This window comes from Carcharodon carcharias, chromosome 16, assembly GCF_017639515.1.
Source record: "Carcharodon carcharias isolate sCarCar2 chromosome 16, sCarCar2.pri, whole genome shotgun sequence".
In the NCBI taxonomy this organism is placed as follows: Eukaryota; Metazoa; Chordata; class Chondrichthyes; order Lamniformes; family Lamnidae; genus Carcharodon; species Carcharodon carcharias.
In genome coordinates, this window is record NC_054482.1 from 108524630 (window position 1) to 108548938 (window position 24309).

Here is a 24309-nt window from a genome sequence, read left to right on the forward strand (position 1 = left end):
TGTTACATGGCACTTTATCAAATGTTTTTCTGGAAGTCCATGCACACCACCTCTACCTCCTCATCAACTCCTTCGGCTCAAAAAACTCAAGCAAGTCATTTAAACATGATTTACGCTCCACAAATCCGTGCTGGCTGTTCTTAATTAACCTGAATTGGTCCAAGTGACCATTAATATTGGCCCGAATTATTGTTTCTAAAAACTTTTCCACCGCTGAACTGGCTGGCCTGTAGTTGCTGGGTTTAACTTTACGTCCTGTTTTGAACACGGTGTAACATTTGCAATTCTTCAATCCTCTTGCACCACCCTGAGTATAAGGAAGATGGGAAAATCATGGCCAGTGCCTCTGCAATTTCCTCCCTCACTTCCCTCAGTATCCTTGGATGCATCTCATCTGGTCCAGGTGACTTATCAACTTTTAAGTATAGCCAGCTTGTCAAATGGCTCCTCTTTGTCAATTTTTAGCTCATCCAGTGTCCAGCTCCTCCCTCTTTCACTATGACTTGGGCAGCGTCATCTTCCTTGGTAAAGACAGATTTGAAGTTGTAATGTAGTAAATCAGCTGTGCCCCCTGCCTTCATTCATCCCCTTTTAGCTCCCTAACTGGCCCCGCTCCTCGGGTGGACCTCTCCATTATTGAGACTAAGTGTGGTGGGGGGCATTTTTGGCAGCGTCCATCCTGCTCTCTGGGATGGCGGGAACTCGCGCCCGATTCTGCGCTTGGAGCCTCATTAATTATGCAAAGCCATGTATTGGTCCGAATCACCTGGCGGGTCGGGAGTGGCCGCCATCAGCTGGCGGGTTCGAAGGTCTGGGCGCCATATTTAAAGGCCAGTCCAACACACAACCTCACTCTCTCCAGCCCACCAGAGATGTCTGGCAGCCAGAGAGGAAGGCTGAGAGCTTGAACAACAAGTACCCCACCTCACGCAACTGACCCTCCAGACATTGACCAGAGGGGCGCAGGTGCCAAGACGTGCTCTTTATCCCAGGGATGGCTGCAGGAAGCACAGCAGCCTCACCTCTCCGGCCTGGGAGGCTGTCTGGGAGCAGGTCAGCACAGCTGGCAACTGCTCCCGAAACGTCACCCAGTGCAGGAAGAGGATGAATGATCTCATCCGCTCCTCCAGGGTAAGTCAGCCTTCAACTCCCTCCATCATGGCATCATGCACTTAAATGGCCATTCTCTTCAGGGATCTCATGCAACCATTAGCGGCGGACACGAATCAACACTCGTTCTCTCGCCAAGGCTTTCATATCACCACCATCCCATCTATCACGTTGCTCACACTCCATTCTCTGGCCCTCCTACATATCCCCGTAGCGGTCAGAGGCAGGGACAGCCCAAGTCTCCGGCACGTGGAGGGATGATGGAGACCAGCCACCCGCTCGATCCAAGTCGGATGATGAGCCTCTGGAATGGCTGCCAAATCAACACTGAAGATGCAACGGCGGTGGAACATCAGGCAGAGATTTGACAGTCTCTCGGCAGACTAGAGTGACTGATGGACGGGTCCGTCCGTGTTCTGTCTGATGTCATGGGCTCCAACATGTAAGCACCTCCAGGTCATCATGGGAATGCTGGTGCCCATCATGGAGACCTTGGTCCAGCAGGTCTTGCCAGATTTGCGTTTGGCCCTGCAGTTCATGGCCACACACTATGATGGGCACCATCAAGATGTAGGCAACATGGAATGACGGACCTTGCAGTTTATAAACATTAGGGCTTTTTTTATACATTCACGGAATGTGGCTTCACTGGCTGGGCCAGCATTTATTGTCCATTTCTGGTTGCCCTTGAGAAGGTGCTGGTGAGCTGCCTTCCTGAACTGCTGCTGCCCATGTGGTGTAGGTACAGCCACAGTGCTTTTAGGGAGGGAGTTCCAGGATTTTAACCCAGCGACAGTGAAGGAACGGCAATATATTTCCAAGTCAGCATGGTGAGTGACTTGGAGGGGAACTTCCAGGTGGTGGTGTTCCCATCAATCGGCTGCCCTTGTCCTTCTAGGTGGTAGTGGTCATGGGTTTGGAAGGTGCTGTCTAAAGAGCCTTGGTGATTTCCTGCAGTGCATCTTGTAGACAGTACATGTGGCTGTAACTGTGTCTAGGTGGTGAAGGGAGTGAATGTTTGTGGATGTGGTGCAAATCAGGCAGGCTGTTTTGTCCTGGATGGTGTCAAGCTTCTTGAAAGTTGTGGGAGATGCACTTATCCAGGCAAGTGGGGAGTATTCCATCATGCTCCTGACTTCTGCCTTGAAGATGGTGGACAGGCTTTGGGGAGTTAGGAGGTGAGTTACTCGTCGCAGGATTCCTAGCGTCTGACCTGCTCTTGTAGCCAAAGTATTTATATGGCTAGTCCAGTTCACTTTCTGACCAATGGTAACCCCTAGGATGTTGATAGTGGGGGATTCAGTGATGGTAATGCCATTGAATGTCAAGGGGTGATGGTTAGATTCTGTCTTGGTGGAGATGATCATTGCCTGACACTTGCGTGGCACAAATGTTACTTGCCACTTGTCAGCTCAAGCAAGGATATTCTCTAGGTCTTGCTGCATTTGGACCTGGATTACTTCAATGCCTGAGGGGTCGCAAATGGTGCTGAATGTTGTGCAATCATCAGCGAACATCCCCACTTCTGACCTTATGATGGAAGAAAGGTCAATGATGAAGCAGCTGAAGATGGTTGGGCCAAGGACACTATTCTGAGGAACTCCTGCAATGATGTCCTGGAGCTGAAATGACTGACCTTCAACAACCATAACCATCTTCCTTTGTGCTAGGTATGACCCCAATCATTGGAGCGTTTCTCCCTGATTTTCATTGACTCCTGTTTTGCTAGGGCTCCTTGATGCCACACTCAGTCAAATGTGGCCTTGATGTAAAGGGCACTCATTCTCACCTCACCTCGGGAGTTCAGCTCTTTTATCCATGTTTGAACCAAGGCTGTAATGAGGTCAGGAGCTGAGTGGCCTTGGCAGAACCCAAACTGGGCATCAGTGAGCAAGTTATTGCTAAGCAAGTGCCGCTTGAAAGCATTGTTGATGACCCCTTCCATTACTTTCCTGATGATCGAGAGTAGATTGATTGGGCAGTATTTGGTTTGGTTGGATTTGCCCTGCTTTTTGTTAACAGGATATACCTGGGCAATTTTCCACATAGCCAGGATGTAGATGTACTGGAACAGCTTGGCTAGGGGCGCAGCAAACTCTGGAGCACAAGTCTTTGATACTATTGCTGGAATATTGTCAGGACCCATAGCCTTTGCACTATCCAGTGCCCTCATTTATGGATATCATCTGGAGTGAATCGAATTGGCTGAAGACTGGCATCTGTGACGTTGGGGACCTCTGGAGGAGGCCAAGATGGATCATCCACTCGGCACTTCTAGCTGAAGATTGTAGCAAATGCTTTAGCCTTACCTTTTGCACTGATGTGCAGGGCTCCTCCATCATTGAGGATGGGGATATTTGTGGAGCCTCCTCCTCCAGTGAGTTTTTTAAATTGTCCACCACCATTCATGACTGGATGTGGCAGGACTGCAGAGCTTAGATCTGATCCATTGGTTGTGGGATCGCTTAGCCCTGTCTATCACTTGCTGTTTATGCTGTTTGGCATGCAAGTAGTCCTGTGTTATAGCTTCACCAGGTTGTCACCTCATTTTTAGGTATGCTTAGTGCTGCTCCTAGCAAGCTCTCCTGCATTCTTCAATGAACCAGGGTTGATCTCTTGGCTTGATGGTAATGGTAGAGTGGGGGTTATGGTGGGCCATGAGGTTACAGATTGTGGTTGGGTACAATTCTGCTGCTGCTGATGGCCCACAGTGCCTCATGGATGCCCAGCCTTGAGTTGCTAGATCTATTTGAAATCTATCCCATTTAGCACAATGGTAGTGGAGGGTATCCTCAATGTGAAGGCGAGACTTCATCTCCACAATGACTGTGCAGTGGTCACTCCTACCGATATTGTCATGGACAGATGCATCTGTGATAAGCAAGTTGGTGAGAATGTGTTCAAGTATGCTTTTCCCTCTTGTTGGGTCCCTCACTGCCTGCCGCAGAACCAGTCTAGCAGCTATGTCCTTTAGGACTCGGCCAGCTCGGTCAGTAGTAGTGCTACCAAGCCACTCTTGGTGATGGACATTGAAGTCACCCATCCTGAGTACATTCTGCACCCTTGCCACTCTCAGTTCTTCCTCCAAGTGGTATTCAACATGGAGGAGCACTGATTCATCAGCTGAAGGAGGGCGGTACGTGGTAATCAGCAGCAGGCTTCCTTGACCATGTTTGACCTGATGCCATGAGACCTCATGGGGTCTGGAGTTGATGTTGAGAATTTCCAGGGCATCTCCCTCCTAACTGTATACCATTGTGTCGCCACCTCTGTTGAGTCAGTCTTACTAGTGGGACAGGACTCAGGGTGGTGGTGATGGCTGTGTCTGGGACTGTTATGAACGATGCAGTTAGTAAAGCTATTATTTAAGAATCCCAGAAGGAAACTTTAAACAACTGTCATAACCTATAATTTTAAGTGTTATGTTTGAGAAGTGACTCTAAATTCAGGAATCAGACCAGTTCAAGTTTTACATTAAACAAAATGAAACATTTATTAATTTACACAGGTTAAAAAATATATATATATACACATATACGTGTATATATACATATACATGACTACAAATTACTACTATCATAACTTTTAACAAATTCCCAAAATAATATCCATTAAGGCAACAGCAACTCATAGACTTAACCAAACACCAGGCAAAGCATTTTCACCTTATGAATTCAATGAGGTTCTTTTCACTTTGGTTCCTGTGGAGACACTGGTAGGCTCACAGCTGCTTTGATGTTACATTGCCTCTGCTCTGCAGACCCGAAAATTGCTGAAGTTAAACGTACCACCACTCACTGAATGCAAATTCTCATTGTATCACCAGCCCCTTCTAACAATAAATCCCCTTTCATAGTACCAAATCTATTAGTACTATAAGCATATTGCTTGGTATCTGCTGGATAGGTGTCAGTTTTCACCTCACTTCTTGAATGCTCTATTCAAAAAATGCAAATGCATGCTGTCTCTCTTACATATCAAAACTAGTACCCATCAAAGCACCCAGACTAGTTGGCTTTAATCCAATTAAGACAAAACCTCTATTTTAAAAGAAAAATATTTTCCAATAATATAAACATTAATAGCTTCATGACATTCCCCTCCTTATTGAAAAATGAACGCCCATAATTCTAAAAGACGGCTTTATTTTAATAACCCATCTCACACTATCTCCTATACTTATTACACTATTACATTACCAGATGCATGCATTAACATAATATATATACGCAAATCCTTGGTATCAACAGAAATCACTCCAGCTCAGTGTCTGGGTTTTTAAAACAAATTTCCCATTTTCCTTTAAGATTCAAACTCTTGATAACGCATCTCATAGAGTCATAGAGATCCACAGCACAGAAAAAGGCCCTTTGGCCCATCGAGTCTGCACCAGTCAAACAAGTACCAAACTATTCTATTCCCATTTTCCAGCACTAGCCCCATAGCCTTGTATGTCATGGCATCGCAAGTGCACATCCAAATACTTCTTAAATGTTATGAGAGTTTCTGCCTCTACCACCCTTTCAGGTAGTGAGTTCCAGATTCCCACCAACCTCTGGTGAAAAAATTCTTCCTCACATCCCCTCTAAACCTCCTGCCCCTTACCTTAAATCTATGCCCCTGGTTATTGATCCCTCTACCAAGGGGAAAAATTCCTTCCTGCCTACCCTATCTATGCCTCTTATAAATACATAGAAACAGAAAAAATAGGAGCAGGAGTAGGCCATTCGGCCCTTCGAGCCTGCTCCGACATTCATCATGATCATGGCTGATCATCCAATTCATTAGTGTGCTCCCCCTTTCTCCCTATATCCTTTGATCCCTTTCACCCAAAAAGCTATATCGAACTCCTTCTTGAAAACATACAATGTTTTGGACTCAACTACTTTCTGTGGTAGCGAATTCCACAGGTTCGCCACTCTCTGGATGAAGAAATTTCTCCTCATCTCAGTCTTTAAATGTCGACCCCGTACCCTCAGACTGTGACCCCTGGTTCTGGGCTCCCCCACCATCGGGAACATCCTTCCTGCATGTACCCTGTCTAGTCCTGTTAGAATTTTATAGGTTTCTATGAGCCCCCCCTCATTCTTCTGAACTCCAGCGAATATAGTTCTAACCGACTCAATGTATCCTCATAGGAATCAGTCTGGTAAACCTTCGCTGCTCTCCCTCTATAGCAAGAACATCCTTCCTCAGATAAGGAGACCAAAACTGCACACAATATTCCAGGTGTGGTGTCACCAAGGTCCTGTATAATTGCAGCAAGACATCCCTGCTCCTGTACTCGAATCCTCTCGCTATGAAGGTTAACATAACATTTGCCTTCTTTACTGCCTGCTGCACCTGCATGCTTACCTTCAGCAACTGGTGTATGAGGACACCCAAGTCTCATTGTACATTCTCCACTCTCAATTTAAAGCCATTCAGATAATAATCTGCCTTCCTGTTTTTGTTACCAAAGTGGATAACCTCACAATTATCCACATTATACTGCATCACTTTGTCCAAATCACACTGAAGCATCTCTGCATCATCCTCACAGCTCACCCTCCCACCCAGCTTTGTGTCATCTGCAAATTTGGAGATAGTACATTTAGCTCCCTCATCTAAATCATTAATATATATTGTGAACTGCTGGGGTCAGAGGTGCATCCGCAAGGCTGAGAGTTTTGTGGATGGCACCTTTTTAGACATGCTCACCCCACAGCTCATGGAAGTGCAGACAGAGAGGGATTGGGTGACCATCAGTCAGAAGAATGGCATCAGGCAAGTAGTCAGGAAATCCCCGGAGTGCATCTCGCTCGAGAACCATTTTCCTGTGTTGGAAAACAGTGACAGTGACAGTTACTCTGTGGAGTGCAGCCACGCTCATGGCACTGTGAGTGGCTCAGCTGCACAGAGGGGAGGAAAAAGAGGGGAAGAGCAATAGTGGTAGGAGACTCAATAGTAAGGGGAACAGACAGGCATTTCTGCGGCTGTAGACGAGGTTCCAGGAAGCTATGTTGCCTCCCTGGTGCCAGGGGTACCCTGCGGTACCCCACTAGTCACTGCCTGCCATTCGGAAAAAGACCCATTTATTCCTGCTCTTTGTTTCCTGTCTGCCAACCAGTTTTCTATCCATCTCAATACACAACCCACAATCCCCCTGTGCTTTAATTTTACATGCTAATCTCTTATGTGGGACTTTGTTGATAGCCTTCTGAAAGTCCAAGTAAACCACATCCACTGGCTCCCCATTATCAACGCTACTAGTTACGTTCTCAAAAAATTCCAGTAGATTTGTCAAGCGTGATTTCCCTTTCGTAAATCCATGCTGACTCAGTCTGATTCTGTCACTGTTTTCCAAGTGCTCAGCTATTAAATCTTTTATAATGGACTCTAGAATTTTCCCCACTACCGATGTCAGGCTGACTGGTCTATAGTTCCCTGCTTTCTCTCTACCTCCCTTTTTAAATAGTGGGGTTAGATTAGCTACCCTCCAATCTATAGGAACTGTTCCAGAGCCTGCAGAATCTTAGAAGATGACCACCAATGCATCCACTATACACCTCAATCATGTACCCCCTCAATCTCCTCTGCTCCAGGGAAAATAACCCCAGTCTATCCAATCTCTCCTCATAACAAAACTGTCCAGCCCAACCAATATCCTAGTAAATCTTCTCTGCACTCTTGCTAGTGCAATCACATCCTTCCTAAGTACAGATTCCAGAACTGCATGCAATACTCTAGCTGTGGCCTAACCAGCATTTTATACAGCTCAAGCATAACCTCCCAGCTCTTATATTCTATGTCTCGGCTTATAAAGGCAAGTATCCCATATGCCTTCTTAACTACCTTATCTATCTGTCCCACTAGCTTAAGGGACCAGTGGACATGCACACCAAGGTCCCTTTGATCCTCAGTACTTCCTAGGGTCCTACCATTCATTGTGTATTTCTGTGCCTTGTTTGTCCTGCCCAAGTGCATCACCTCACAATTATCTGGATTAAGTTCCGTTTGCCACTCATCAGCCCATCTGACCAGCCCATCTATATCCTCCTGTAATCTAAGGCTATCCTCCTCCCTCTACCAGTTGCCTGACTTCATTCCCTAAAATTAAGTCCAGGACTGTCCCCTCTCTTGTAGGACCTTTTACGTACTGGTTTAAAAAGCTCTTCTGGATGCATTTTAAGAATTCTGCTCCCTCTAAACCTATCATTCTATGACTAATCCAGTTATTGTTGGGGAAGTTGAAATCCCCCACTATTACTACTCTGTTATTTTTACAATTCTCTGAAATTTGCCTACATATCTGCTCTTCTATTTCTCTCTGACTGTTTGGGGGCCTATAGTACACTCCCAGCAATGTGATTGCTCCTTTTTTGTTTTTATGTTCTACCCATATAGCTTTATCTGAGGAGCCTTCTAAGATGTCATCATCCTTGTAATTGATTCCTTGATCAATATTGTGATACCTCCTCCTCTTGTATCTCCTTCCCTGTTTCACCAGAAGACCCTCTATCCTGGGGAATTGAGCTGCCAAACCTGCTCCTCTTGCAACCATGTCTCTGTGACAGCAATGACATCATACTTCCATGTGTTAATTTGTGCCCTCAACTCATCTGCCTTATTCGTCAGACTCCCTGCATTAAATCAAATACCATCCAACCTTGCCAAACTCCCTGTGCCTTAACTGGCTTATAATTTCTATGCCTTCCAGATTCACTTTCTCTCTTAATTTTGGCTGTGCATTTCCCCCTGCTGAACCTTCTCCCAGGATCCCACCCCCCTGCCAAGTTAGTTTAAACCCTCCTGAACAGCACTAGCAAACCTCCCTGCAAAGATGTTGGTCCCATTCCTGTTCAGGTGCTCTTCCCCTCCTTTTCCTCCTCTCTGTGCAGCTGAGCCACTCACAGTGTCATGAACGTGGCTGCACTCCCCAGAGTAACTGTCACTGTCACTGTTTTCCAACTCAAAAAAACGGTTCTCGAGCGAGATGCACTCTGGGGATTTCCTGACTACTTGCTTGACGCCTTTCTTCTGACTGATGGTCACCCATTCCCTCTCTGTCTGCACTTCCGTGAGCTATGAGGTGAGCATGTCTAAAAAGGTGCCATCCACAAAACTCTCAGCCTTGTGGATGCACCTCTGCCTCCAGCTGCTGATCAAGTTCTGAAACTCGAAGCTCAAGTAGCTGCAGCTGGTGGCACTTCCTGCACACGGGGTCGGTCAGAGTGCAAAGAGCATCTAGGAATTCCCACATGTTGCAGGCGGTACATTACACGGGACTAAGATGCCCTGCCATGCCTCTAGCTGAAAACAAAAACCCTTACTTTAAAGTTAAATAGAGTAGAAAAATGTTAAATTATTTACGTACTTTAAAATAAAACTAGAACTCTTACTTTTTCTTAGCTTAATCAATTTTAAACTGGAGAAAAACATTTCCCCAATCAGCTCTCACCTTTGTGCTGACATCACTTTTGAAGCTTCCCCAAACTCGTGCTGGTTCTGATCTCTCCACCACTATCTCACACTGCCTTGTGATGTCATCCTTGTTATTTTCAACAAGAACTGACTGCAGGACACTCTTTCCAGACTGCTTCACTGTGATGCTGACTGCAGGACACTCTTCCCAGACTGCTTCAATGTGATGCTGACTGCAGGATACTCTTCCCAGACTCAGACTTTTGGTTCCAGAATTTTACTGAGTTCAAATTCCATCACCGAATCCGCATTACCGCTGGGTCTCTGGATTTTGAGTCCAGTGCCAAAGCCATTCTGCCACTGCCCGCACTCCCTACCTGCGAACAGATTTTCTTTTCCAGCAATATGTATAATATGTAGACTAAATGGTTGTAATAATAGACTCTATCTGTAAAGTCTGGCACTTTTGTCATGAAATTTGTCCAAAAACATCAAAGGATTATGGTCTGTAGAAACAATAGTTTCTGATTAATTGTTTGCAACATCAATTTCAAAATGCTGCAATGCTAACATCAAACTCAAAGTCTCGTCTTCAATCGTTGAATATCTTCTCTGTTGTCCATTCAGTTTCTGTGAAATAATACCCTATTGGTTTTTCAATTCCAGTGTCATCTTCTTGTAACAGTCCAGCCCCAATGCCTATATCGTTTGCATCAATGGCCAACTTGAATTGCCTTGCATAATTGGGTACTGCCAAAACTGGCGTCATAGTTAATACAGTTTTCAAACTATTGAATGACTTCTGATGCTCCAGTGTCCATTGAAACTTCTTGTTCTTTTTTAATAGTTCAGTCAGTGGAGCAACCACTTGGCTAAAATTTGGTACAAATTTCCAGTAAAACCCACTCATGCCGAGAAATCTCGAAACTTCCCGTTTTGTTGTAGGCACTGGGAAATCCACGATAGCCTAGACTTTCGCATCTCTTGGAGCCACCTTACCAAGTCCATTGGTATGGCCTAGATACTTCACTTGCGTTTTTGCAAATTTACTTTTAGCCAAGTTCATCACCAAATTAGCTTCTTGTAGTTGAGTAAATAATTCTTCCAGATGCTGCATATGCTCCTCCCAAGTCTGACTGAAAACAATTAGGTTGTCAATATAAACAGCACAATTGCTGAGACCTGCAATTACTTTGTTTGTCAGTCTTTAAAATGTTGCAATGCATTATTCATACCAAGCGGCATGAATTTAAACTGATATAGTCCACTTGGTGTTATGAAAGCTGATATCTCCTTTGCTTTCTCCGAGAATGGTACCTGCCATTATCCTTTTAGCAAGTCAATCCTTGTGATAAATTTCGATTGTTCCACTTTCTCAATGCAACTCTCCAACCATGGCATGGGATATGAACCCACTTTTGTCACCGCATTCACCTTCTGATTGCCACACACGGTCTTTGTGTTCCACCCGATTTCAGTACCAGTACAATAGGCAGACTCCAGTTACTGCAACTAAGCTCAATGATATCATTTTGAAGCATGAAATCAATTTCTTTCTGTACTTGTGATAACTTTGCCGGATTTAATCTATAAGCTTGTTGCCTTATTGAAGATGATGTTCCTTTACATACATCATGTAAAGCTAAATGTGTCTTTCCCAGCTTATTTCCACAAATAGGTTTGTGTAACTGCAATAGCTTTTACAAATCACTTTGACACTTGCTTGGAAGGTAACTCAATATTTCATTTAAATTTTCAAACCCCCCTCATTATCCAATTTGATTAGAGGAAAATCAATTTCAGAGTCTTGCACTTCTACCTCTCTCCTTATCCATCACTAATACCTCTTTTTGTTCCTCTTCCCTGTTAAAATAATTTTTAAGCATATTTACATGACACACCCTCTGTTTCTTTCTTCTATCTGGAGTACTTATTAAATCATTTACTTCACTCAATTTCTTTTCAATCCTGTAAGGCCCACTAAATCTTGGATTTAATGAATCACCTAGTACTGGTAACAATACTAATACTTTCTCTCCAGAAACAAAACTGCGAATTTTAGCCTTCTTATCTTATTTCACTTTCATCACTTGCTGTGATATCTTTAAATGTTCCCTAGCCAGCTCACATGCTCTGTTCAATCTTTCCCTGAAATTTGATATGTCATCTAGGAGAATAGTTTCTGAATTTTGACCCATCAGTTTCTCATGCATCAATTTCAGTGGTCCCCTTACCTCATGACCATAAACTATTCAAAAGGGCTAAAACCGGTTGATGCGTTAGGAGCATCTCTAATAGCAAATAACAAAAATGGAATTCCTGTATTCCAATCCTGTGCATAATCATAACAGTACGCTCTAATCAAAGTTTTTAAAGTTTGATGCCATCTTTCCAAAGTTCCTTGTGACTCCGGATATTAAGATGTTGACTTAAACTGTTTTATCCTCAAACTGTTCATTACTTCCTTTAACAGCTATGACATAAAATTTGACCCCTGATCTGATTATATTTCTTTAAGTAAGCCATATTGTGTGAAAAAATTTAATTAACTCATCCACAATCTTCTTAATTGTAATATTTCTTAAATGTATCACTTTAGGAAACCTAGTAGACACACCCATTATTGTCAATAAATACTGATTTCCACTTTTAGTCTTAGGGAGGGGTCCTACCCAATCAATCATGACCCTGGTAAAAAAGGTTCTTCAAATGCTGGTATTGGGATTAAAAATGCCCACTTAATCATTGCTTGTGGTTCTACAGAATTTGACTACATCCCTATGCAACCCTGGCCAAAAAAATACCTCTGTATCTTTACCTGTGTTTTCCTAATTCCTAAATGACCCCCATTAGAATTTCATGAGCAATCCTCAGAATCTCATTTCTATACCCTAATGGGATAATAATCCGATGCATCTCCCTCCAGCTTTCATTTGCTGAGACATGATCCGAACACCACTTTCTCATCAACATATCCCTCGAAGATAATAACATACTGGAATACATGTTGCTCCTGTTTCTGAATCGGCTTTCTGACATAACTGTTTTGATTGCAAATCGTTTTTCTGTAACTCCAATAACCTCTTTTGAGTTAAACACTGCAACTGAACTGTCCTGCAATCCTTCCTCCTGAACAATGTTATCAAATACAGTGCAGCTAATTGGATTTCAACACCTTCTTCTTGCCTTTGAACTGCCTGTTTATCTTGTTCTTCCCATTCCCTATGACCTTTAATCTCATTATAACACAATGAAGAAACTATCCAGCATGTTCCCACCTCTGTTGAAAACATTTCTACAAGCTGCTCAAGTACAATAGGTATCACCTACATTTGTGATCCAGCTATATCATTACCTAGAACAAACTGAAACCCCATGCAATGGGCAATTTTTCCACCACTCCAACTATAACTTCACCTGTCTTCCTTTTGCTTTTTAAATTTACCTTCCACAATGGAATAGATTTAGCATCTCCGTGAACCCCACTTATTTTACCTTCTCCTGCAACGCTCCCTTTGAACAACAAATATCATTATCCCACAACATTAAAGATTGACTAGACCCCGTGTCTCTTTTAAAATTTTAACGTCTTTACCTACTCCATCCTGTACACAAAGAAAGACCTTCCCTTCACACACAAAATCTTTAAACATTTCTGCAACCTGCTCCTCAAAATTCTCTTGAGCAAGCTGTGAACACAATCCCAATTCTTTATCTTTCACTGATTCTTCCTGTTTCACCTGTACACAAACTATTGGTTTCTCCTGTGCCTGAACCTCCGAACCCACAGTACTTTTACTTTGAGCTTTTCTGTACTCCAACAACTCCTGCAGATTTTTCCTGCAATCTCCAACACGCTGACTTCATGTGCCCTACTTTATTACAATGAAAACACCCCAATTTTTGAATGTCACTTCTACCTGCAGCACCTTCCTTTTTATTCTGAGAAAAAACTTCCCGGAACTTCCAGCTACTCCTCTTCCTTTACTACCTACCTTCCTTTCACCTTTCCATTTGTAAATCCTTTTCCAATCAGAAAGGGTGGCAGAGAAATGGTTTAGCTCTATGAACTAACTCATAATCATCAGCTCTCGCTGCTGCTTGTCTTACAGAATCAACTTTCTGTTCCTCCACATGAATTCTCACTACCGAAGGGATTGAATTTTTAAATTCTTCTGAAAGAATGACTTTCCTAAGAGCTGCATAACTGTCTCTAAGAGCTGTCTCTATTTTTAACGCCCATATCCGCCAGTCAAAATTGCTTTGTTTTACTCTATCAAACTCAATATAAGTTTGCCCAGGCTGTTTTCTCATATTCCTAAATTTCTGCCTGTACACTTCAGGAAGCAACTCATATGCACTCAAAATAGCTTTTTTACCTCATCATAATTCAATGACATTTCATCTGATAATGAAGTAAATACCTCATGTGCCCTACCCAACAATTTAGACTGTAATAATAATGTCCAGTTTTCCTGTGGCCATTTCATCTGTCTCCCCAAATGAAATAAAGAATGCTTCAACATCTTTTTCCTCAAACTTTGGAAAAGCTTGTACAAATATAAACATATATCCCCACTGGGTTCTAATCTTGAGGTAAATCCTTCCTCACCCACTGGCATCTCTTTTCTAACTGCCAACATTTTCAGTTGGCATTCTTTCTCTCTCTCTCTTTCCTCCTTTTCCACCTTCACAATTTTTAATTCCCTTGCTTCTAATTCAAGCTTCTTCATTTGCAACTGAAGTCTCACTACCTCCAGCTGTGAATCACAAGTGTCAGGTTTCATTTCCAACTGTAGATGCTGTGCTATACTTTTAACTAGAAGTGATTTCCTAGCCCCTGCAGGCGACTGCAATTTTGACATATCTGCCAACTCTATTAGTTTACTTTGGTTATCTTCTCCAGCTCAATCAGAGTTCTCTTCTTCTACTCCCAGATAAGCCTTAGCAATTGCCAAAGCCATCTTGCAGTCTCACCACTTCTAAAATACCTCATCAACTCCTGAATTCAAAGTGTCCCTCATATTCGTAAGCTTAAGATTCACCAATCTAAAGCCAATCAAGGAATTAGAAATATAATTTATCAGGATGTGGCCCTAATTGTTATGACCGATGCAGTTAGTACAGCTGATTTATTTAAAAATCCCAGAGGCAAACTTTAAACAACTGTCTTAACCTATAATTTTAAATGTTATGTTTGAGATGCAACTCTAAATTCAGGAATCAGACTACCAGTTCGAGGTTTTACATTAAACCAAATGAAACATTTTATTAATTTACACAGGTTAAACTATATATACACATGGCTACAAATTACTACTATCATAACTTTTAACAAATTCCCAAACTAATCTCCATTAAGGCAACAGCAACCCATAGACTTAACCAGACACCAGGTAAAGCATTTTCACTTATGAATTCAAAATGAGGTTCTTTTCACTTTGGTTCCTGTGGAGACAGTGGTAGGCTCACAGCTGCTTTGATGTTACATTGCCTCTGCTCTGCACATCTGAAAACTGAAGTTATACCTACCAGTACCCATTGAATGTATATTCTCATTGTATCATTAGCCTCTTCTAACAATAAAGCCCCTTTCATAATACCAATTTTATTAGTAATATAAACATATTGCTTGGTATCTGCTGGATAGGTGTCAGTTTTCACCCCACTTCTTGAATGCTATATTCAAAAAATGCAAATGCACGCTTTCTCTCTTACATATCAAAACTAGCACACATTAAAACACCCAGAGACTAAATCCCTATTTTAAAAAAAAAATATTTTCCAATAATATTATAAACATTAATAGCTTCATGACAGGGACATTATCTGTAAGATATGATTTTGGCACTAGCCCCCAGATGTTAATAAGGAGGACTTTGAAGGGTTAGCAGGGCTGAGTTTGCTGTTGTTGTTTCTGGAGCCTATGTCAATGCCGGGTGGTCTGTCCAGTTCCATTCCTTTCTTGAGGCTTTGTAGCAGTTTGGCAGAGTGGCTTGCTCAGCCATTTCAGACTCAACCACATTGCTGTGGGTCTTGAATCATATGTAGGCCAGACCAGGTGAGGACAGCAGATTTCCTTTCCTCAAGGACATTAGTGAACCAGATGGGTTTTTACAACAATCATTTCATGGTCATCCTTATACTTTTAATTTCAGATTTTTATTGAACTCAAATTCTACTATCTGCCGTGACAGGGTTCAAACCTGGATCCCCACAGCATTACCCTGGGTCACAGGACTACTAGCCCGGCGACAATACCACTATGCCATTGCATCCCATGCCTCTGCTTGTTGCCATGGAGCCCATATTGACACATGGGTGCAGTCTATTGCACCTTGTACTCTGCACTCTTGGGAAGCCTGAGATGGAGGCGAAGCTGGTGAATCTCGCAGCCTGGCTATCTTCATCCAGAGCAAACCTGACATAATGATGGGCCTTCCTGTAAAGGGCTTCTGTGACCTCTTATATGCATCGATGTGTTGCGGGCTGAGAGATGCCGCTCAGGACCCCTGTTCATCCTTGGAAAGATCCAGAAAGAAATTTCGTGCTGCGGTCACCTTCAAAGCCACTGACAGGGGATATCCTCCAACTCCACACAGCGTCAGGTGTTAACGAAGAATGTAGCATATGTGACATACCAGAGCTCGGGACAAGTGCAGATGTGCACGGCATTGCCTCTCATTCATTTGTAAATAGGAGACTCTTCTATGATAAACCCTAGGGCTGGTGAGTCACCCCTGTTGTCTGGGTCTCTCCTCCTGACCCTCCTGTTCATGCTCTGGTTCCACTTCACTATGTCCCTCCTGCTGGAGCTGCACACGGAGTTGCTTCTCCCTCCTTCAGCTCCTCCATTGCATTAGGGCCCTGACAAAGGCAGCATTGAGCCCTGGATCCATATCTGCTTTTGCCTTCTCTCTGATAGGAAACATTGAAGACATTAATGATTTAAGAGGTAAGAAATTGAAGCTCAGAAGATGACATGTTTGGAGACTGTAAGGGTCCAAAGATTTTCCTGCCCTACTTGCATGGTGGCTGATGCTGCCTTGTCCCTGAGACACTAGCACACACATCGAGGTGACCAAGATGGCATCACTGATATGTAACATCTTGAACCCTGCATGGGATGCTAAAGTTTCAGTGGGATGAGGGACACAACATAGCTCTGTGCTCCAATCTCTGATGTGGCATATTAATGACCAATCAGTTGCTCATGGTTAATGAGTGGATGCCCTTTGGCCCATTAGGAATGTCAATTCTGGTGAATACTTGACCAGCCTTCACTGATGGAATGCCATACATGATACAGCTGTGCCTCCTTCACTATTGCTTGCATTCCCAAATTCTACATTCTGATGTGCTGGTCTCGAGGTGCAGCGACTGTGATGTGAAGCTAGTGAGTTCTGAGTAGCCCTTTAACAGTGCTAATGAAGCCATTGGCTTTCATTGCAAGGAGGTCTTCCTCATTTCTTTCTGAGCAGACTCTGGTGGCAACAAGGGGTTAGAGGGCAACCTCAGAAGGCCCCCCCCCCCCCCCCATATTCACCCTTCTCCCTCATGGCCATTCCACAGCCTTCCATCCCCATTACCCCCTTGCTTGCAATTGTATTATCCACCTAACATCTGCCATTAGTACCCTTTTTATGCTTTGTGTTTGCCCTCCCCCCTCATTGCCATACTGTGGAATTCTGCCCCTCCTTTTCCCACCCTTTTACTATTTATAAGGCTATAGAAAATATTTGTTTTATTCTCACTGCAAGCTCTTCTCATACTCTCCTTGTTTCCCTTACTTGCTCTTTCACTTCCCTTCTGAACCTTCTATATCCAGCCTTGCTTGCAATTGTATTATCCACCTAACATCTGCCATTAGTACCCTTTTTATGCTTCATCTTGCTCTCTCTTTTGTCATCCATGGAGCTCTGGATTAATTTGCTCTATCCATGTCCCTCATGGGAATGCATCTTGATCTGAATGATCTCTTCTTTAAAGGCAGCCCATTGTTCCATTACAGTATTACCTGCCAGTTTACCTGGCCAGATCCATTCTTACCCCATTGACATTGGCCCTCCATCAATTAATTATTCTTCCTCTGTGTCCCTTTCCATAGCCAACCTAAAGCTTATGATACTGTGATTACTGTCCCCTAAATGTTCCCCTACTGACTCTTGATTCACTTGACTCTCTTCATTCCCCACAACCAGACCAATGTATTCTTCCAGGTTGGACTATAAACAGACTGGTGTAGAAAATTCCCTTGAACACACTGCAGAAACTCTTGCCCCTCTCTGCCCTACCTGTTTATATTATGATAATTAAAGCCTCCCATTATAACGACTCTCTAATTCTTCTACCTGTCTGTAATTTCCCTGCAAATTTGTTCCTCTATATCTTTCCCACTAGTTGATGGTCTATACAATGCACTCAGCAAAGCAATGGTATCTTTATGGTTTATTAACTCTAACCAAATAGATTCTGTCCTTGATCCCTCTAGGACCTCCTTTCCCTCCAACACTAACATTCTCCTTAGTCAATACAGTCATCCTTCCTCCTTTCTCACCTTCTTAATTATTCTTGAACACCTTATACCCAGGAATATTTAGTACCCAGTTTTGCCTTGGTCTCTAGGATATAACAAACTTACACATGGCTACCTGCACCTGCAGCTCATCAACCTTATTTACCACGCTCCACACATTCACATGTATGCACAGTAAACCTAATTTAGGCTCAACTACATTCCCTCTTACTTAACAAAAACAGAATTACCTGGAAAAACTCATCAGGTCTGGCAGCATCGGCGGAGAAGAAAAGTGTTGACATTTCGAGTCCTCATGACCCTTCAACAGAACTTCTCCCTCTTACTTACTCTGATCCACCTAATAATTTACTATTTCCTACTCTAGTGCAAACACCTTCTCCCAATTCGCTGTGAACCTTGGTATTCCTCTCTGATACTATCTCCCGGTTCCCATAACCCTGTCATGTTAGTTTAAACCCTCTCCAGTAGCACTAGCAAACTGCCCTGCAATGGCATTTGTCCCGGCTCTGTTCAGATATAACCTATCCAGCCTGGTACAGGTCCCAACTCCCCCACCTCCTGTAGAACTGGTCCCAGTGTCCCAGGAATCTAAAGCTGTCCCTCCTGCACCATCTCTCCAGCATGCATGTATCTGCTCTAACCTCCTATTTCTATGCTCACTTGTGGGTGGTACAGTGAGTAATCCTGTTTGCTAGTTTCTTTCCAGGTTCCCTAAACTCTGTTCTGCAGGACCAAATCCCTCTTTCTACCTATGTCATTGGTACTGATGTGGACCATGAATGCTGCCTGTCATCTTCCCCCCTCAGGGTGTTCTGCAGCCTCTCAGTGATCTCCTTGCTCCTAGCAGCAGGGAGGCAATGCACTATCCTGGATTCCCATCTATGGTCACAGGAATCTCTGTCTGCTCCCCTAACAATTGAATCCTCTATCGCTACTGATTTCCCAATTTTCCTCCTGCCCCCTACACAGCTGAACCAGTCGTGGTGCTGTGAACTCTGCCCTGGCTGTACTCCCCAGAGGAACCAACACTACCAACAGTATTCAGACTGGAATATTGGTTGGAGACTGAGATGTCCTCAGGGGACTCCTGCACTACCTGCCTGGTCTTTTTTGACTGACAGTCACCCATTCCCTCTCTGCCTGCATAGCCTTAAGCTGTGGGGTGACCTTGTCTATAAATGTGCTGTCCACAAAACTCTCAGCCTGTGTATGTGCTGCAGTAATGCCAATTGCTGCTCAAAGTCTGAAACTCAGAGCTCAAGCTACTGCATCTGGAGACACTTCTTGCACATTGCGAGAAGCATCCCAAAGCTTCCACATGGAGCAGGATGCACATTCCATGCTTCTATTACTTAGACTGCTGAACTTACTATTTAAATAAATAAAGACTCACCAGCTACTCACCAATCAGCTACTTCAGGTTATTTTATAGGGAGGTTAACTGAAATCTCTTTTCTTAACTCTTATTATCTAAAAACCAGAGGTTTTAGTTTCCTGAAAGATTCAGAATGTTTTAATTTTCCTTTAGTTCCCTGCCTTAAGGCCAGCCCTTGACATTCATTTGCTAAACCACAGCAAAGTGCTGTGAGCTTTACTACAGGGAGACTGAGGCTAGCATAGCTGAATTAAGCATCACACTGTTAACATTAATATGATCCGCATGTTAGCTGTCTAGCCAACTGAGCTAACTGGCTTTCTTTGTTTTACTATCCTGTTTTATTTTATTATAACCTTATCTCCTAAATCTGATTGATTAATTGAACACTGATTTTAATTAGATGATAAATTATCAAATTGGATTTAGCTTTAGTTTTTATACTAATTAATCAATCAAGTTTTACTTCATAGTTGATTAATTTTGATTAAATTGAAAGCTTACCATATTTTTCCCAAATGACTCTTTGTTCTGTGATATTACTTCACAATTTAAAAATGTTTTTTCTCTCCTTCTGTTCAGTTCAGTATCACAGATCACACCTGATCTACTCCCGGTCTGCTCCACACTGCTCCACTCCCGGTCTGCTCCACACCGCTCCACTCCCGGTCTACTTCACTTTGCTCTAGGCCTGCTTCACACTTCTCCCAACCTACTTCACACTGCTTCCAGTCTGCTTCAGACTCTCTCCCCCCACACTCCCATGATTGCAAATGGTAACACAGGTATTCCCTGGCAGAATGAGGGAGGTGATGGCGTAATGGTATTGTCACTACACTAACACTTCAAAGACCCAGGGTAATGTTCTGGGTTCAAATTCTGCCATGACAGATGGTGGAATTTGAATTCAATGAAATTCAGGAGTTAAAAGGATGAGCATGACCATAAAACCATTGTTTTTAAAAACACATCTGGTTCACTAATGCCCTTTAGGGAAGGAAATCTGTCGTCCCTACTTGGTCTGGCCTACACATGACTCCAGACTCACAGCAATGTTGTTGACTCTTAAATGCCCTCTGAAATGGCCTAGCAAGCTACTTAGTTGTATCAAACAAAGTCACAAAAAAGGAATGAAACCGGACGAACCACCCGGCATCGACCTAGACACCGGAAACAACAATGGCATTCTCAGACCTGTCGACCCTGCAAAGTCCTCCTTACTAACATCTGGGGGCTAGTGTCAAAATTGGGAGAGCTGTCTCACAGACTAGTCAAGCAACAGCCTGACATAGTCATCCTCACAGAATCATACCTTACAGATAATGTTCCAGACACCACATCACCATTTCTGGGTATGTCCTGTCCCACCGGCAGGACAGGCCTAGCAGTGGTAGCAGCGCAGTGGTACACAGTCAGGAGGGAGTTGTCCTGGGAGTCCTCAACATTGAATCTGGACCCCATGAAGTCTCGGGTCAAACATGGGCAAAGAAATCGCCAGCTGATTATCACGTATCGCCCTCCCTCAGCTGATGAATCAGTGCTCCTACATGTTGAACACCACTTGGAGGAAAAACTGAGGATGGCAAGGGCACAGAGTGTACTCTGCGTGGGGGACTTCAATGTCCATCACCGACAGTGGCTCGGTAGCACCATTACTGACCGAGTTGGCTGAGTCCTAAATGACATAGCTGCTAGACTGGGTCGGATCAGGTGGTGAGGGAGCCAACAAGAGCAAAAAGCATATTTGACCTCATCCTCACCAACCTGCCTGCCACAGATGCATCTGTCCATGACATTATCGGTAGGAGTGAACATAATCATTGTGGAGAAAAAGACTTGCTTTCATATTCAGGATAACCTCCATCGTGTTGTGTGGCACTACCACCGTGCTAAATGGGATAGATTTTGAACAGATGTAGCAATACAAGACTGGATGTCCATGAGGTGCTGTGGGCCATCAGCAGCAGCAGAATTGTACTCGAACACAATCTGTAACCTCATGGCCTGGCATATTCTCCACTCTACCATTACCATCAAGCCAGGGGATTAACCTTGGTTCAGTGATGAGTGCAGGAGGGCATGCCAGGAGCAGCAGCAGGCATACCTAAAAATGAGGTGTCAACCTGGTGAAGGTATAACACGACTACTTGTGTGCCAAATTGCATAAGCAGCAAGTGATAGACAAAGCTAAGTTATCCCACATCAATAGATCAGATCTATGCTCTGCAGTCCTGTCACATCAGTTGTGAATGGTGGTGGACAATTAAACAGCTCACTGGAGGAGGAGACTCCACAGATATCCCCATCCACAATGATGGAAGAGCCCAGCAAATCGGTGCAGGAGATAAGGCTGAAGCATTTGCTACAATCTACAGGCAGAAGTGCTGAGTGAATGATCCATCTCGGCCTCCTCTGGAGGTCCCCACATCACAGGTGCCAGTCTTCAGCCAATTCGATTCCCTCCATGTGATATCAAGAAAAGGCTGAAGGCACTGAATAGTGGAAAGGCTATGGGTCCTGACAATATTCCAGCAATTGTAATGAAGACTGGTGCTCCAGAACTTGCCGCGCTCCTAGTCAAGCTGTTCCAGTTTAGCTGCAACACTGGCATCTACCCAGCAATGTGGAAAATTGCCCAGGAATGTCCTGTACACAAAAAGCAGGACAAATCCAACCCAGCCAAATACCACCCAATCAATCTACTGTTGGTCATCAGTAAAGTAATGGAAGGGCTCTGGTGCGCTTTAAATATGGTGCCCGGAGTGAGGAAGCGCTGAGGTCACAATATGGTGGGCAAATCCAAGCCCACCCACCAGTGATCTGGTGTGTTTCCCACGCTATTAATGAGGCAGGATGCACCACCAGGAAGGGGACAGTATGGCGTGGAAACCTGCCATTGCAGCCGGTGGGTAAAAAGTCCTTTATCATGCCCACTACTGCACTTCGTGCAGATCTGGGATGATTCCACCCTATAAGTCGTTGCTTTGGAGATCAGCTCGTTGGAATGACTTGAATCCGTTAGCGTGTCTCAAGACTTCACGAAGTGCTTTACAGCCAATTAAGTGCTTTTGAAAAGTTGACACTTTTTTAATGTAGGAAATGCGGCAGCCAATTTGTGCACAGCAAGCTCCCACAGACAGGAATGTGATAGTGTTCTAATGAAGAGATAAATGTTGGTCAGAACAATGGGAAGAATTCCTCCACTCTTCCTTATATCATACTGTGGAATTTTTTGTATCCACTTGAGAGAGCAGGGAAGACATGGTTGAAGATGTCACCATACTATGGCACTTCTGACTGTGCAGGACTTCCTCAACTAATAGATTGAAATATCAACATACCTTGTGTACTCAAGTCCCTGAAAGGGGGAAATTGAACCCATGATCTTGTGACTCGTATGCAGCAGTGTTACCACGGAACCAAGGATCAAATCAGAATTTAAGCCTGGGTGTCATGGGGCGGGGGGTGGGGAATGCGGAGTGGGGGGTGGTATCTATCTGCTCCCTATGGCTTGGCTGCTCACCAGTTGAATCAGCTCAGTCAGACAAGCAGCTCTGCAATTACACTCACAGAGCCTAGGGCTCTTGTGGTCCAGTGGCTCTCGCCCACTGAGTGCACTTATTTGCGTCATTAGGTGTTTGAAGGAGAGATTATGTTCCTTAATACTTGGTCTGATTGGAAAGTGTGATTTTAGACAAACTGAAAACATGTTTGACCCTTTGGAGGGTAAGTTTGGCATGTTTTCAACATGATGACTGTTTGTTTTTCTTTCCTTCTGCGTGCTGTTATTTTTTCTACACTGGATTCTGCAATTATTTTTAAAGCACAAATCAAATGACAGGAGGCCATTGCTCTCCAGGGCATATTTGAGTGGTAAAGATAAATTGACCACACAACATCTAGACCATCTGCAGTCACATCAAAGGGAGGTGAAGAATGGACCAGCAAAGTGGTTGTGGAGTTTAGAGACCATTCGTTTTTTTTGACCCCTCCCATTACCAAGACTTCCACTCTCTCAATATCGCTGGATTCTGCCCTTGCCTCAGCTCACCTGTTACTGAATCCCTCATCCATGCCTACCTCTAGACTTGACCACTCTAACACACTTCTTGGCTGATCGCTCGCATTCCACCCTCCCTAAAAGTGGGTTCATTCAGAACTCTGCTCCCAGTGTCCCAACTCACACCAAATCCTGTTCACCCAGGATTCTGTGGGTGCAGACCCATGCTTGTTCCCATTCTGGTAATGCCTCAATTTTAAAATTTTCATTCTTGTTTTCAAATCCCACCCCCACCCCACCCCACCACCATGGTCTCATTCTCCCTCTGTAATCTCCTCCAGCTCCAGAGGCCCCAAGGTCTCTGCCTTCTTCTAACTCTGGCCTCTTGCTCATCCTCGATTTTAATTGCTCCATTATTGGCGGCTTTGCTTTTAGATGCGTAGGCTTCACGCTCTGGAACTCAGAGTGGGTATGACTGCACTTACTGCTATACATACTAAGGTAATAGAAAGATTAAGATGCCAACCCTGCTGAGTGGGTAGGCAGGTGGCCTTTGATTCAAAATTTTGCAATTATTTCTCCCACTCTGGACTTGAGCACAAAATTTGGACAGACACTGTTATACTGAGGGAGTGCTGCATTGTAGATGGTGGGGTCTTTTGGATGAGAAGTTAATCCCAGGCCTCATCTTCCTGGGGTGTAGAAGATTCCAAGGAACTATTTGAAGTAGAGCAGGTGAGTTTCTTTCCACCAGCAGCACAAAAACCAGATTATCTGGTTATTATCACGTTGCTGCTTGTGGGATCTTGCTGTGCATAAATTGGCTGTTGTGTTTCCTACACTATAACAATGACTCCACTGAAAAACATTTCATTGGCTGTA